Source organism: Lissotriton helveticus, chromosome 11 (assembly GCF_964261635.1).
Source record: "Lissotriton helveticus chromosome 11, aLisHel1.1, whole genome shotgun sequence".
NCBI lineage: Eukaryota > Metazoa > Chordata > Amphibia > Caudata > Salamandridae > Lissotriton > Lissotriton helveticus.
Window position 1 is genome coordinate 76,099,681 of NC_136072.1, and position 14,997 is coordinate 76,114,677.

The window sequence follows — 14,997 nt, forward strand, 5'->3', positions numbered from 1 at the left end:
CTGGCCCGTGAAGACAACAAGCATTTAACACAACGCCACACAATTAAGTGCCAAGCAATTCCTCAACACACAAATCCACACTGCCTAAATCCAATACACACAACACATTTCAACATCTCATAATTCTACACCACACAATTCAACTCCACATCATTCCACTCCATGCTACATGATCATAATGCAACAAATTCAACTCTGCAAATTTCCACTCCGCTCCATGCCACATATTTCCATTCCACAAAATTACAAACTCCACCATGCCACATAATTCCACACAACACCACAGAATTCAATTCCACACAATTTCACACCATGCAACATAATTGCTCTGCACAGACCACTCAACAACACCACGCAATTCAACTCCACACCTCATAATTCAAACTCCACATTAATCCACTCCATGCCACATTGCAATACTCCACATAAATACACTCCGCACATGTCACATAATTCCACTCAACATAATATCACTCAATGCCAATGAATTCCATGCCACAGAATTCAACTTTACACAATTCTATTCCACACCAAACCACATAATTCCACTCCACAAAATATAATCTCACTGCACACCATATACATCAAATCCACACTACAGAATTCCATATCATGCCACATAATTGAACACCATGCCTCATAATTCCTCCCCACTAAATGCCACTCCACGACACACAATACCACTCTACAAAAATACACTCCATGACACACAATCCCACTTCACATAATTCCACTGCACTCAGTACCCCATATTTGCTATCCACATAATTCCACTGCACACCATGCCACATATTTCCACTACACTTAACTCCACTCAATGCCACACAATTCCACAACAACTTGCATAATTTCATATCACAAAATAGCAATCCACACAATAAAATTCAACATAATGCCACATAATTCAACTCCACTACATGCCACTCCACCCCCACCCCACACAATGCATTCCACACCATGCAACAAAAATTACACTCCACATACCTCCACTTTGTATCATGCCGCATTTAAACTACAAATATTTTAACTCCCCACCACATATATCCACTCCACCCCATAATACATAACTAAAAGACATTGACAACCCCAATAGGGCTTGGATTACCAATGCTTGCTTGTAACTTCAGTAGTGCAGTTTGTGAATAGCAATGTTCTTACTCTTTCATGGGAGGGGTTTTGTCCCTCCTATAACTCCTCCCATTTTGTATTAAGTGTTCCCCATTTTCCAGGCACTCCCCTGTCTCTACCACATTTTATACAAAAACATATCAGTGCCTGTGTGGAGATCTCCACGGTCAGGCTGGCACTCTCTCCACATAAAAGATAGGAGAGGTGAAGACAGAGACGTAGGTTTGTGAGTAGCAATCTGTAGTATGTGAGAAGTACTGTTATTGTACAATCAAACATACTACAAAATGCCATTTGTGAATAGCCCCCTAAGGCCCAATTACAGGCTGTGAACTTAACTGCGATATGAGTAGTAACCCTTGGTACTACATATATTGTAATTTCAAGTTGTGCAATAAGTTTGCACCCAGTCGTAGATTTCAGAGGTAAAATCTGCTCAAATTTACCAGAGCAAAAATGTGGACAAAAAACCAGAACATGTGTATTTTGGTGTGGAAAGCACCAAAATTAATGTTATAAGCCATTTCTAAGGCATTCATTATTATTTGGCACTATTTCTCACATCCATTATTTTCCTGCGCAAGCAGTGTAGGAATGTATCGGGTACTATGAATATTTCACCCTTATTTGGACTGACCTTGTATCCATGAAGCTGTGTTTTCCACAAATCCACAGCAAGAAATACATTGTCTGAGACTGCCACAAACGAACATCTGTGATGGAATTTGGCAGTGAGATCAGCTGCAACAAACAGGCTGCCTGCCAAAGTCCATGAAAAGTGCTTTGTTTTCTCAGTTGTGTATTAAATATGCCTCTAACAACTCTAACAGCTGCTTGTGAAATGAGAAAGCTCGACTGTGCAAGAATAATAGATGTCAACTAAGTAGAACGATTAGTTTCACTCCTTTTCAAGAATTGCATAACTTTTTTCAAGAGAGCATGCATCAGATGATTAGAAACATAGAGTGCTATATTTCACAAAGCTTCAAGCTCCTAAAAATATAAATCTGTCGGAGTACAGAGGCTATGCCTTGGTACTGACTGACAAAAGTAGCTTAATGTGTAGGGAGCACTATAATAGAGTGTGAAAAGTTGAAACAGGCACCTTGGACTCTTTTTCATTGGTCCTGAATGTAACGCATACAAGTGTGAAGTATGACTATGTGTCCCTTTACATCTACTTATGTGTACAAAGGTACCTAAGTATGTCTGACATATTGAGTGGCACTTGAATGTGAGTGGTAACAACTATATGTTGTCATGCAAAGCGAAAATTCATATGTTTCCTACCTTATGTGTTTACTTACCTTTTGTGGTTTGGAGTACACTTGGCTGGACTTGGGGACCCATTCCCCTATGAAGATGTGGCAATCCTGGCTTGTGCCTTACATGGGAGACAACCTTTACAATGCAACGTTTACTACGCAGTGCCATTACGACGCAACTTTTACAACGCAAAGCATTACAACGCATTGCGCTGGGGGGCGCTCTAGGATAGGGAATAGGTTTAATTTACTATCCAACACCTTCCCTACTATCCACGGGGACTGGAGTTGGAATAGTAAATTAAACTATTCACACTCCAGCGCCCCAAAGCACTATGCGTTGTAATGGTATGTGTTGTAAAAGTTGCGTCGTAATGGCTTGCGTTGTGAAAGTATGCGTTGTGATGTCATACATCCCCCTTACATAGAGTACACAAAGTCGCATTGCCTTGCTGCAGTAGATGATGATTTTATAGGTGCCATGGTCCCACGTTGGTCAAGGGTTCCTACAACATTATTGATCCATGTTTAGACCTCCAACAGTTAACAGGATGTTGTTTAATTACTTTTCACAGAGTGTTAAGTGACTTGGGTGTGGGGTCGCACTCACGCGCTCTAGCTGCCTTAAAAGGGGCTCAGGTAGCGATTGACAAAATTTCATTTCATTTCACCCTCTGAGGCGGAAGCCGGAGGTCCTACTGCACTTTCCTCTATCTGCTTTGCCAACAGAATTAATTGTTGAGGTAAAATAGCATTTTAGAACTGGTCCTCGGGTGACCTTTGCTTTTATTCGGCGCTTGATTTTAATAAGCGTTTTTGCACATTTCCGACTTCACCTTCCTCCCTCTACCACCTGGGCCGCTCTCAGCTGAGTGTTGACGCTGAGAGCTGGTCCCGGGGAGGCGAGGGTGTCATAGCGGCCATCTTGGGTGTGGGGTCGCACTCACGCGCTCTAGCTGCCTTAAAAAAAGGGACAGGCCTCTCCGCATAGCGGACGCGTTTGCGGACGCGCCGGATGCTCGCCGGAGTCACGCCAGAGTCCAGCCCGTCTGCGCCCGTCCGCGCTGAGGACGGGCTGCAGGTCGGGCTGGACCCAACTCTTACATCTTCCTCTCTCATTGAGACTTCAGGATTATATTCCTATTCTGACCTCCATGCTCTCCGACCCGCATCCCTGCCCTGCTTCCACCGCTTCTCCCCTGAAGGGATCCTGCACTCCTATAGGTGTTGGGCCTGCTCGGCCTCCGTCGTATTTCCTAGGGCTGTCGCTCTAAGCGCTCTTCCCCCGCCCTCACTGCCTGTTCCACAGTGGAGATTCGGCTTCTTAATTAATGCCCGCTCTCTTATCAAGCACAACGTCGCCTTTCACGATTTCGTTGATAGCCGACAACCAGACTGGGTGTTCATCACGGAGACCTGGGCCTCCGACACCTCTGGACATGATCTGCTCATGGCCATTCCTGATGGCTATTCTTTCCATAGGCAGGACAGACTTCTTCGCAGAGGGGGTGGCATTGCCATTCTTGTAATATCCCACTTTCTCTGTGTGATCAAACCAATATTGATTCCCCGTATCTCGCTTAGAATCACTCTATTTTTGCATTTCCTTATCTCCTTCAGTTTCCTTCTCTGGGATTCTTATTTACAGACCCCCAGGCCCTAGGGCCAGTTTTCCCTCTGAATTAATGACCATCCTTGAACCCTACATCGGAAAAACTGCCTTTACCATCTTGGGTGATTTTAATTTTCACCTAGATGAGATCAACTCAGAGGACACAATCTCTCTTATTGAAACCCTAGAAGCCTGTGACCTCGTCCAGCTTGTAAAAAGTTCTACTCACAAGGCAGGTCATATTCTTGATGGACTCTTCTCTAATGATGACAGGCTCTCCACCGGTCCTCCGCTACAGGTGGTCTGGTCTGATCATTCTGCCGTGCCATTTGAACTCTGCATTCCTGTCCCCTGCCCCGCTAATCGCACAACCTCTCCTTTCATCCTCAGGAGAAACCTAAGGAATATCTCTGTTGAGGCCCTTGCCCCTTTGGTCTCCACTCCTGAACTTTTAGCTCTTAGTGACGCAGCAGAGGCAGCTCAAACTCTGACGAATTCCATTTCCAACGCAGTGGAACAACTTGCTCCCTCATCCTTGCGCTATGTAGCACGCCGTAAGCCCTCGGCACCTTGGTTTTCCGATCAGCTGAGACTTCTTAGACAAGGCTGTAGGCGCAGTGAGAGAAAATGGAGGAAATCTTGGGACCTAAATGACAGAGAGGCTCATAAATCTGCACTGAGGGCTTACAAACAGCGAGTGATAATTGAGAAACAGGAATATTTCTCCAATCTGACCAGCTCTCTCTCCTCTTCTAGGGAGCTCTTTAAAATCGCCGACACCTTATGCTCCCTGCAACTCCCTGACCCTGTAGTTAGCTCTCAACAACTTTGCAATGATATTTCTGATTTCTTTCATAACAAAATCCATGACATACATGTCTCTCTTGAAGCCCACCGCCTTGCTCTTGATCAAAATATTCCACCTGTCATATCCAGTCTTGATTCGCTAGGCAATGATCCTCCCTGCCTACTCACAAATTTTCCATCTCTTTCCTTTGAATCACTGAACTTATTATTGGACAGGACTAAATCGGCCTCTCCCCTTGATCCGATACCGCTTAAAAAACTGAAAGAATGCAGAAATTGCCACCTTCCCCCCATGCTTGAGGTTCTGAACAAGGCTATTACACAAGGATCTTTTCCTCCGATATGGAAGAAGGCAATTGTCAAACCTCTTCTTAAGAAGCCGTCCCTGGATCCGGCCATGTTGAAAAATTTCAGGCCAATCTCCCTCCTTCCAGCGCCCGCGAAGATGCTTGAGGCACATTTGAACTTCCATCTGTCCGCCTTCCTCGATTCCTCTGAATACCTGGATAACACCCAACATGGTTTCAGAAAACACCACAGCACAGAGTCCGCCCTTACCTGTGTGGTCGACAACATCCGACGCAAGGTGGACTCTGGCCAAACTACGGTTCTGGTTCTGTTAGACCTCACGGCCGCGTTCGACACCCTGTCCCCCGCCATTCTTACATCTCGGCTGATGGAAGCTGGCGTCATTGGACCGGCCCTGAGCCTCTTAAACTCCTTCCTGACTGAAAGGGAACAGAGAGTGATGCTTGGGAACCACCTCTCCCCTGCCAAGTCATTGCTATGTGGGGTGCCACAAGGGTCGGCCTTAAGCCCGACCCTGTTTAACATCTATGTGGCCCCCCTTGCAAGACTAGTTAAATCTCAGGGGATGGAGGTGGTATCCTACGCAGATGATACCCAGATTATGGTATCATTAGCTCACACCTCCGTTAGTACATCTGCCGCTAGTTTCAGGGTATGCATGCAGTATGTGGCAGACTGGATGACTATAAACTCCCTCAAACTAAACGGCGAAAAAACGGAGGTGCTGATCTTTGGGAAGGACCAAAATCTGTGGTCGAGCGAGTGGTGGCCTTCTTCTCTTGGCATCTGCCCCACTCCCTCCCTATCTGCCAGAAATCTTGGGGTATTATTTGACACCTCGCTCTCTCTGTCCCTGCAAGTTAACAGGACCGTGGCAAATTGCTGGGGTGTGATCAGGATACTCAATAAAATCCGTGGGTACCTCTCCCCCCAGGCGCGCAAACAGGTTGCAGTCGCCCTGGTTGGCTCGAGGCTGGATTACTGCAACTCCTTGTACATGGAAGCTAATAAAGGCCTGATACATCGTCTGCAGATCCTTCAGAACGCTGCAGCACGCTTTGTTTTGGATCTCCCTAAAGCCTCTTCTGCCACCTTAGCCAGGAAGGAGCTTCATTGGCTTCCGGTGCAGCACAGAATCGCCTTCAAAACCCTCTGTTTGACCCACAGAGCATTGAAGGATGGTCCTGCTAGTGCTATCGGTTCTCTTCTTATGCGGTACGTCCCCACAAGAAGCCTTCGCTCTGCGGGACTCTGTCAACTGGTTGTTCCACGTGTCAAACTTGCCAGATGGGGAGCCAGAGCTTTTTCCGTGGTTGCTCCGCAGCTATGGAACTCCATCCCCACTGAAATAAAAACTCTCCCCTCCATCGAGTCTTTTAAAAAGGCTCTAAAAACCTACTTCTTTAAGAAGGCCTACTTATGAGAGAATAGGACTTGGTAGGGTGCTAGCTTCTGCATTTGACTTAGGCGCCTTGACGCCCACTGGGCTAAGTATGCGCTATACAAGAAACACTTTATTCATTCATTCATTCACTTCACTTTGTCATATTGCTATAACACGGTCACTATGCCATTTCCTATGCCTGGGTTATAGAGGCGTTGGAAGTTTGATGCATTCCAGGCTTAGTGTGAAGTATCTAACAGATGCGTCACACATTGACATACTGGTAAATAACACTGCATCAGTCGTAAGTCAGATTTTACAACAGAACGCCTAACCTGCATACATTATGAACTGGGTGGCGCAGCCAATTCTAATGCAGGTATTTTTTGACGCAGACCTAAAAAAACTGGTGCATTTGGCCAAATGCGTTGCCTTGTAAATATGGAGCAAAGAAAGCACTCCTGGAGCATCAAAACAATGATGCAACTGCAGCAAGCCCTTTGTAAAAAAAAAACCCTGGTGTTTGCCATATTTTAGGTGAATAACCAAAATCTATTTCAGAACGATAGTAGGTTTGCATTAGATCTAGAACTTATTTCAAGTTTTTATAACACATAAAGTTAAAGACGCCAGATGCCAAAACCAGTGATCCAGTGATTAGTCTTTTTACAATCACTTCATAGGTGCATGGCAAAAGAAAAATATAATACAATACACCATAGGCCTAAAGTATAACAATGTAGAGGATAACTTTTTAAAGAGCAGGCTGTGGTCCCACAGACCACTTCCCACTCTAAAAAAATGAAAAGATTTATTTTCATTTTTCATTTTAAAATGCATCCCATTTTCCTTTAAGGAATTCTTTATTTAAAAGCAATCGCAGACATTGTGGTCTGCTGACCTCAGCAGGCCACCATCCCTGTAATTTTTGTGATTCCCAATGGGTCACATACCAAGACCTCCCTAATGAATATTAATGAGGTAGGTCTATTTGTGACCCACTGTGATTCACCAATTGTGTTAAACACACATTTGTATATTGCCTTTTGCAATTACCAAACAGCATATCGCAAATGTTCTCTATTAGGTAATTGCAAACCCAAAGCTACATACATCTGGCCCAAAGAATAACAGTAGCTTATCACTCACAACGCGCATAATCTTCGAACCCCAATAACGCTAGAACCGGTGAGTCTGCCCTGCCGCTTTTGCACCATCCACATAAACTCCATGTCCTTCCAAGGCATAAGCTTTTGTACAGTGGAACAAATTCAGGGGGAGGCAAAGCTACTTACATCATTTTTAGATTTGAGTGCTAAATAATACAGTATTCCAAAACATGACTCTAGTTCTGTTCTGCAGTCTAGCATTAAAGTTTTACAAAACTGCTAATTCCACCTGGCAAAGTACACCTTTTGCTAGTACTAAACTTTCCTTTTTAACATTTTAAAAGGAAAACTTGATGGTAAAGTTGGATTCTAAATTACTATTTTAAAATTGAAACTTTTAGAAAGTTGCAGTTTCCTGCCCAAAAACCTATGTAGTCCTTTCTGAGATAATCCCTGACTGTCACTAGGCAGTCTGCTGGGAGGTGTGAATTGCTCTCAAGAAAGAGAACAAAAGGGTCCTTGGCTAAGAGTGATATGTGACCTGCACCTCACAAGTTGGCCTGGGGGTTATTCCCCCAAATGTACAAGGTTCAAGGGGACAGCTCATGTTGAAGGCAGATGCCATGCCTAGGCCTGCCCCTACCATTATCAAAGTAGCTAAGCTTAATGTTTAACAAGGAAGTTGTTGCAACTAAGTATACATACCACCAAGTTATAAATCAGAAGGTAAACTGCTCATAAGGACTAGCCTGGTCCCTGTAGCTGACCCATGCTCCATCGCGGTCTGCCTTAGAATTTGGTCTAGCGCTCCCAGCTGGGCTTTTTGGCACTAGAAAACTCCAAAACTCCTAAAAACCATATCTCCAGTTCCCCTTATCTGATTTTTGTCATTTTGGTGTCTCCTTGCTCATTAAAATGTATACTATTTCATTAAATTGGAGTGAGATTTTTATTGGGTTGTTTTTCTGATATATTAACTGTTTTGGTACTCACCACTGTGCCACAGTTGCCCAGGACAGAACTGAGGTTTAAATCAGAGTAAGGTGGAGAATAGTGACATTATTACTTGGTGAGGTCTGCCAACGCCCCCAACTAATAATCCAAGTACTCAAACAATGTTTCATTGTTCACTTTATCTTGTATTCATTCTACTGGGAACTTGACTCTGGCGTGAATACAAGGAAGTATTCCAAAAGAAGAAGACAAGTAGCAACAAAGATTCCAACTGAGCAAGTGCCAGAGAAAGAATCCTCTCAACATGTCAAAGAGTAACATTTTACATGCTCTATCCTTTGAGGCAATCTGGGATGAAACCAACTTATTCAAAACGTTGGCTGTTTGCTGTCTCTCTTTGTAAGCACACTCGAATATATAGATGCTCATAAGCCCTTAAACCTTTGGTAAGATTTGTTGTTTATGCAATTAATGTTTGTGTTGTAAATTGTGGAAATCGGAAAATATTGGAAAGCCTTCAGGAAGCAGAATGATTTTACTGCAAAAAAACACGTGCTGGCTGCTACACTTGAAAGCAATAGGCGGGTACCAACCTTTTTGAGCAGAGCACATCATTCAAAAAGCTCATTATGCACTGTATACAATCTGCCATGACTCTGAATATGGTATTCCAGACAAATACTATGCATCGAGGCGCTTAATTTTCAGTGTGGATTGAATGCAACTAGTGCTCCTTTGCATAAACTTCATACAGTGTGATCACAGTCCAGAGAAGAGGTGTCTGTGTTTGCCAAGGAAAGCTATTCTGGGCCGAGCAGGTTACAGCTTATGTGACTGGCATAAACATCCTGAAAACCCATTATCCGGACACCAGTGCTCAGCCAAGGAATGTGCTCACAAGACTCTGCATGTCCCAGCAGTCAGTGCTCTGCTCAGAACTCTGTCCAGTCTGAGGCTGAGCCTATCAGAGCAGTCACACATCAGCAGCAGCCAGACCGGTGCACACAGACTGCTTCTAGGATTGTTAACCAGAAGCACAGCAGACTGGATTGGTTTCTCAATTCTTAAACCAGGTATGCGATCAGGTCTGTTTGCATTTCGTGTTTTACTTCATCTTGCATTCCTTAAGAATATATGTTTCTAGTAGATGTGTTTCGGTGGTTTATTTCCATTCAACATGTGACTCTTGCATAGTGCATAACTATGAACTGAGTTGCCTCTAGGTGCCTGGGTAAGCTGAGGTTATGGGTGGGTGTGCATGATGGAGCACAAACGAGAGCTCTGGAGATAAGGATTATAGCAGTGAGTGCTCCTCACAGTGCCTGTTGATGGTTCATATAGATGTTCAGACCACATGCTCATACAATCATTGGCCTCTTTACAGAGTACACAGATCCACAGTAGACCCTTCCCTTAAGGTGACCCATATCAGGGATGCAGTTCTTGCTTTTTATTCCCTAAGAATATGTGCTTTTTCAGATGTTGTGTTTCTGATATTTTTTTATGGACCATGTGACATTGTATAGCTTATACCGTGAACAGTCACCTCTTGGTAACTTAGTAAGTTCAGGCTATGGGTGGGTGTGCATGACAGGACACAATAGACAGATCTTGAGAATGTGGCAGAGGTGAGTGAAAGATCTTCACAGTGCCTGTCGGTAGGGTACAACGTGAACTCTGCTGCATACTCATTGAGGCCCAGATTTACTAGCCTTTGCTTCATATTTGCGTCAGGGAGAGGGTATACAGGGGAACGCCAAGGCTTATTTGGGATTCACAAAGACAGGCAAGGCCTGATTTGTATGGCCTTGAGTGGCTTCATGAAGGAATGTACGAAAATTGTGCTGAGTTGCATTACATTTCATAGTGGTAGGCATTACAGGGTTGGAGGATGGGAAGCCCCGTGCATCAGTACATGGATTTCAAGCAATTCTAGATTTCCTAAGGTTAATAAAGCTGGAATTGTGGGACATTGGTATGTCTACCAGAGGTGTAACCAGGAGAAATGTGATTATTTCTCCTTGTTACTTCCTCTTTCTATGCGTGATGCACTCTGCATGATGCTTATTTTAATTGTTTTTGTGCAGGAAGATGTCCCATCCTGCACAAAAAAGTGCTGCCCAGAATGCAGGCACCCTTGCATGATGGTGCAAGGGTGCGTGCTTTGGCTCTAGGCAGCCACAAATGTGCCAGTGCTGAGAGTTAAAGGGCACCATATCTTTACAAATATGGTGCTCTTCAACTCTCTCTCATTCATGCTGTGCAAGGCCTGCCTTGCTACACTACAATGAGGGCATTATATGTAAATCTGCCCCAAACCGTAGCCTCTCTACATGTGCACAGACCAATCTTCACACCCATGCCAATAGTATTTACCATTTTCTGTGAGAAGAGTGAAGATGGTGCACAGCTGTAGAAATACTGTTGCATTTAGTAGTGAGAAGAGAACCAAATTGTATATGTGTGTGAGAGACAGGGTGGCGAAGGGGGCGACATAAGGAAGTACATGCAGTCAGAGCGAAAAGACAGTGGTGGAAAGAGCGAAAAGACCGTGGTGAGTTGGAAAGAAGATGGCGCATGAGAGATGCAGATGGAAGATTTGCAGACGATGTGGTGAGAAAAGGATTAAAAGGGGCCTATTAGGATGCCCGAAACCCTAGCGGTGCTGGGACCGGCCGCCAGTGGTGCGACGGTCTTGAACCAGCAATTAGGATGCCACTGCGGCGGTGGCATCCCCTATCCACAACATTGTGGCAGGCGGTGCACACAGCACAGCCTGCCCCAATGCTGTGGCTGCACCTTGTGCAGTTGCATGCACAACGTGGCAGGCACAGTGTGGGTACCCCCCATTTGCACCCCCCACCCCCACTCACACCTCTTCTCATGGTGACAGGTAAGCATAGTAGGCTGCGGGGAGAAATTGCCCTGTTTCATGAGACAAGTCACTTACATGATACCTCTGCGTAGTATAGTGTGCAGAGAGACTGGCCTCCCCCTGACAGTGTGTTTTGCATAATGCTTGTGCAAATTAAGGTATGAAAAATGGCTTACCTTTGTGGTCACACCTCTCCCCATTATGAAATCAGTACAAGTAAAGAATGGAGATGAAATTATCTTTATGCCGATACGTTTATCTTGCATAACAACTATAGAGACTATGATATTGAAACACACTGCCCTCTCAACTGATAAATCTCCTCAGAGTACCACCTGTGCAAAATACGATGTGGGTAGTGACTGCTGTCTGCTCACACCTCTCTTCATGATAATGAATGTCACTGGTAGAGTGTAAAATTAAGTAGCCTGTCTGTTGACAACTGTTTCTTGCACAATCAGTGTGTATATTTAAATGTAAGGGTACACTCACCTCTATCTCAGACATCTCCTTATGGGGACAGATATGTGTAGTACGGTGTGCACATAGACAGAGCTCGGGGCTGAAACTTCTCTCCAGAGTGACAAATATAAGTACTAAACTGTTCAAAAGAACTGCCCTTTCCGCCAACAGACAGCAGTGTGTAGAATACTATGAGAATCCACTCTCCTCTGTACCAAAACCTGCCTTCTGTATAAAAACCTTTATTCTACAGTAGGAAGAAACACTAATCTCTCTATAATACCTTAAACATACATATATATATATATATATATATACATGAAGCAGAACAGTTACAGTTCTTGACAAATGGGCTGCCACTTAAAGTTGACAAAAGAAGACTGTATTCATTTTCAAATCTTTAAAAGCTATTAAGCAAAGAAATCAGTAGTAACTTCAAACATTTTATTACAAAAACAATTTAACAACATAACAAACAATAACACATTAATATAATACAAAAACAACAGTAAAAACAACAAACTTTACACATTATTGTTTATATTTGGTGATTTGTACAATATGCAAGAAGGAGTTCAGCAGGGCAACAAGAGCAGCCACTATAGCATGAGTACCCCTTGGATGTGGTGACATTTGAGGGTTATGCATCCTCAAACCCTTTCTCCGTCTGAGTTAGCCCGTGTTGCAGCGCTTGATAACTCCACATAGGCTGTTGACACTGTGTCTGCCGAGGTAGTCAATTCTTAAGCAGATAACAACCCTCCTTATATAAATAAAGCACTTTTATACTGTTAAATTAAGCAGATCATGTTGTCATCAAAAACACTCTGCTGGCCCGTGAAAACATCAATCATTTAACACAACGCCACACAATTAAGTGCCAAGCAATTCCACAACACACAAATCCATACTTCATAAATCCACTACACACAACACATTTCAATATCTCATAGTTCTACACCACACAATTCAACTCCACATCATTCCACTCCATGCTACATGATCATAATTCAACAAATTCAACTCTGCAAATTTCCACTCCACTCCATGCCACATATTTCCATTCCACAAAATTACAAACTCCACCATGCCACATAATTCCACACAACACCACACAATTCAATTCCACACAATTTCAAACCATGCAACATAATTGCTCTGCACAGACCACTCAACAACACCACACAATTTAACTCCACACCTCATAATTCAAACTCCACATTAATCCACTCCATGCCACATTGCAATACTCCACATAAATACACTCCGCAAATGTCACATAATTCCACTCAACATAATATCACTGAATGCCGACGAATTCCACATAATTCAACTTTACACAATTCTATTCCACACCAAACCACATAATTCCACTCCACAAAATATAATCTCACTGCACACCATATACATCAAATCCACACTACAGAATTCCACATCATGCCACATAATTGAACACCATGCCTCATAATTCCTCTCCACTAAATGCCACTCCACGACACACAATGGCACTCCACAAAATCACACTCCATGACACACAATCCCACTTCACATAATTCCACAGCACTCAATACCCCATATTTGCTATCCACATAATTCCACTGCACACCATGCCACATATTTCCACTACACTTAACTCCACTCAATGCCACACAATTCCACAACAACTTGCATAATTTCATATCACAAAATAGCAATCCACACAATATAATTCAACATCATGCCACATAATTCAACTCCACTACATGCCACTCCACCCCACACAATGCATTCCACACCATGCAACAAAAATTACACTCCACATAATTCCACTTTGTACCATGCCACATTTACACTACAAATATGTTAACTCCCCACCACATACATCCACTCCACCCCATAACACATACCCCAATAGGGCATGGATAACCAATGCTTTCTTGTAACTTCAGTAGTGCAGTTTGTGAATAGCAATGTTCTTACTCTTTCATAGGAGGGGTTTTGTCCCTCCTATAACTCCTCCTTTCTTCTCCCTAAACCCCTCCCATTTTGTATTAAGTATTCCCCATTTTCCAGGCACTCCCCCGTCTCCACCACATTTTAGACAAAAACATATCAGTTTTTATCAGTGCCTGTGTGAAGATCTCCATGGTCGGGGTGGCACTCTCTCCACATAAAAGATAGGAGAGGTGAAGACAGAGACGTAGGTTTGTGAGTAGCAATCTGTAGTATGTGAGAAGTACTGTTATTGTACAATCAAACATACTACAAAATGCCGTTTGTTAATAGCCCCCTAAGGCCCAATTACAGTCTGTGAACTTAACTGCGATATGAGTAGTAACACTTGGTACTACATATATTGTAATTTCAAGTTGTGCAATAAGCTTTGCACCCATTCGTAAATTTAAGAGGTAAAATCTGCTGAAATTTTCCAGAGCAAAAATGTGAACAAAAAACTAGAACATGTGTATTTTGGTGTGGAAAGCACCAAAACCAATGTTATAAGCCATTTCTAAGGCATTCATTATTATTGGGCACTATTTCTCACATCCATTAATTTCCTGCACAAGCAGTGTAGGAATATATCGGGTACTATGAATATTTCACCCTTATTTGGACTGACCTTGTATCCATGAAGCTATGTTTTCCACAAATTCACAGCAAGAATGACGTTGTCTAAGACTGCCACAAACGAACATCTGTGATGGAATTTGGCACTGAGATCAGCTTCAACAAACAGGCTGCCTGCCAAAGTCCATGAAAAGTGCTTTGTTTTCTCAGTTGTGTTTTAAATATGCCTCTAATAACTCTAACAGCTGCTTGTGAAATGAGAAACATTGATTGTGCAAGAATAATAGATGTCAACTAATTAGAAAGATTAGTTTCACTCCTTTTCAATAATTGCATAACTTTTTTCAAGAGAGCATGCATCAGATGATTAGAAACATAGAGTGCTATATTTCACAAAGCTTCAAGCCCCTAAAAATATAACCTCTATTTTTTGGGAGAAAAAATTGCATTTTAGGCAGTAGATTTGTAGAGTTCCCTTTTGGATTTCCCAGACCAGGAGACTCATTTACTAGGAATGAAGCATTGCTGTGCTAAGGCAGGAAGCA

At 43.1% G+C, this 14,997-nt stretch overlaps 1 protein-coding gene across 3 annotated transcripts in view; it reads left to right on the top strand.

The window, feature by feature from the left end:
- LOC144791219 (dehydrogenase/reductase SDR family member 4-like) overlaps nt 1-14,997 on the top strand; it is a 232,906-nt gene that overhangs the window by 10,893 nt on the left and 207,016 nt on the right. For 2 of the 3 annotated variants that reach the window (XM_078665869.1, XM_078665872.1), the window contains exon 1: nt 9,529-9,641. The exons of the other annotated variant lie outside the window; for it this stretch is intronic. The gene's annotated coding sequence lies outside the window, so the exon portion shown is untranslated. Of the gene's footprint in view, nt 1-9,528; nt 9,642-14,997 lie in introns of those variants that run through there. 3 annotated transcript variants of the gene reach the window in all.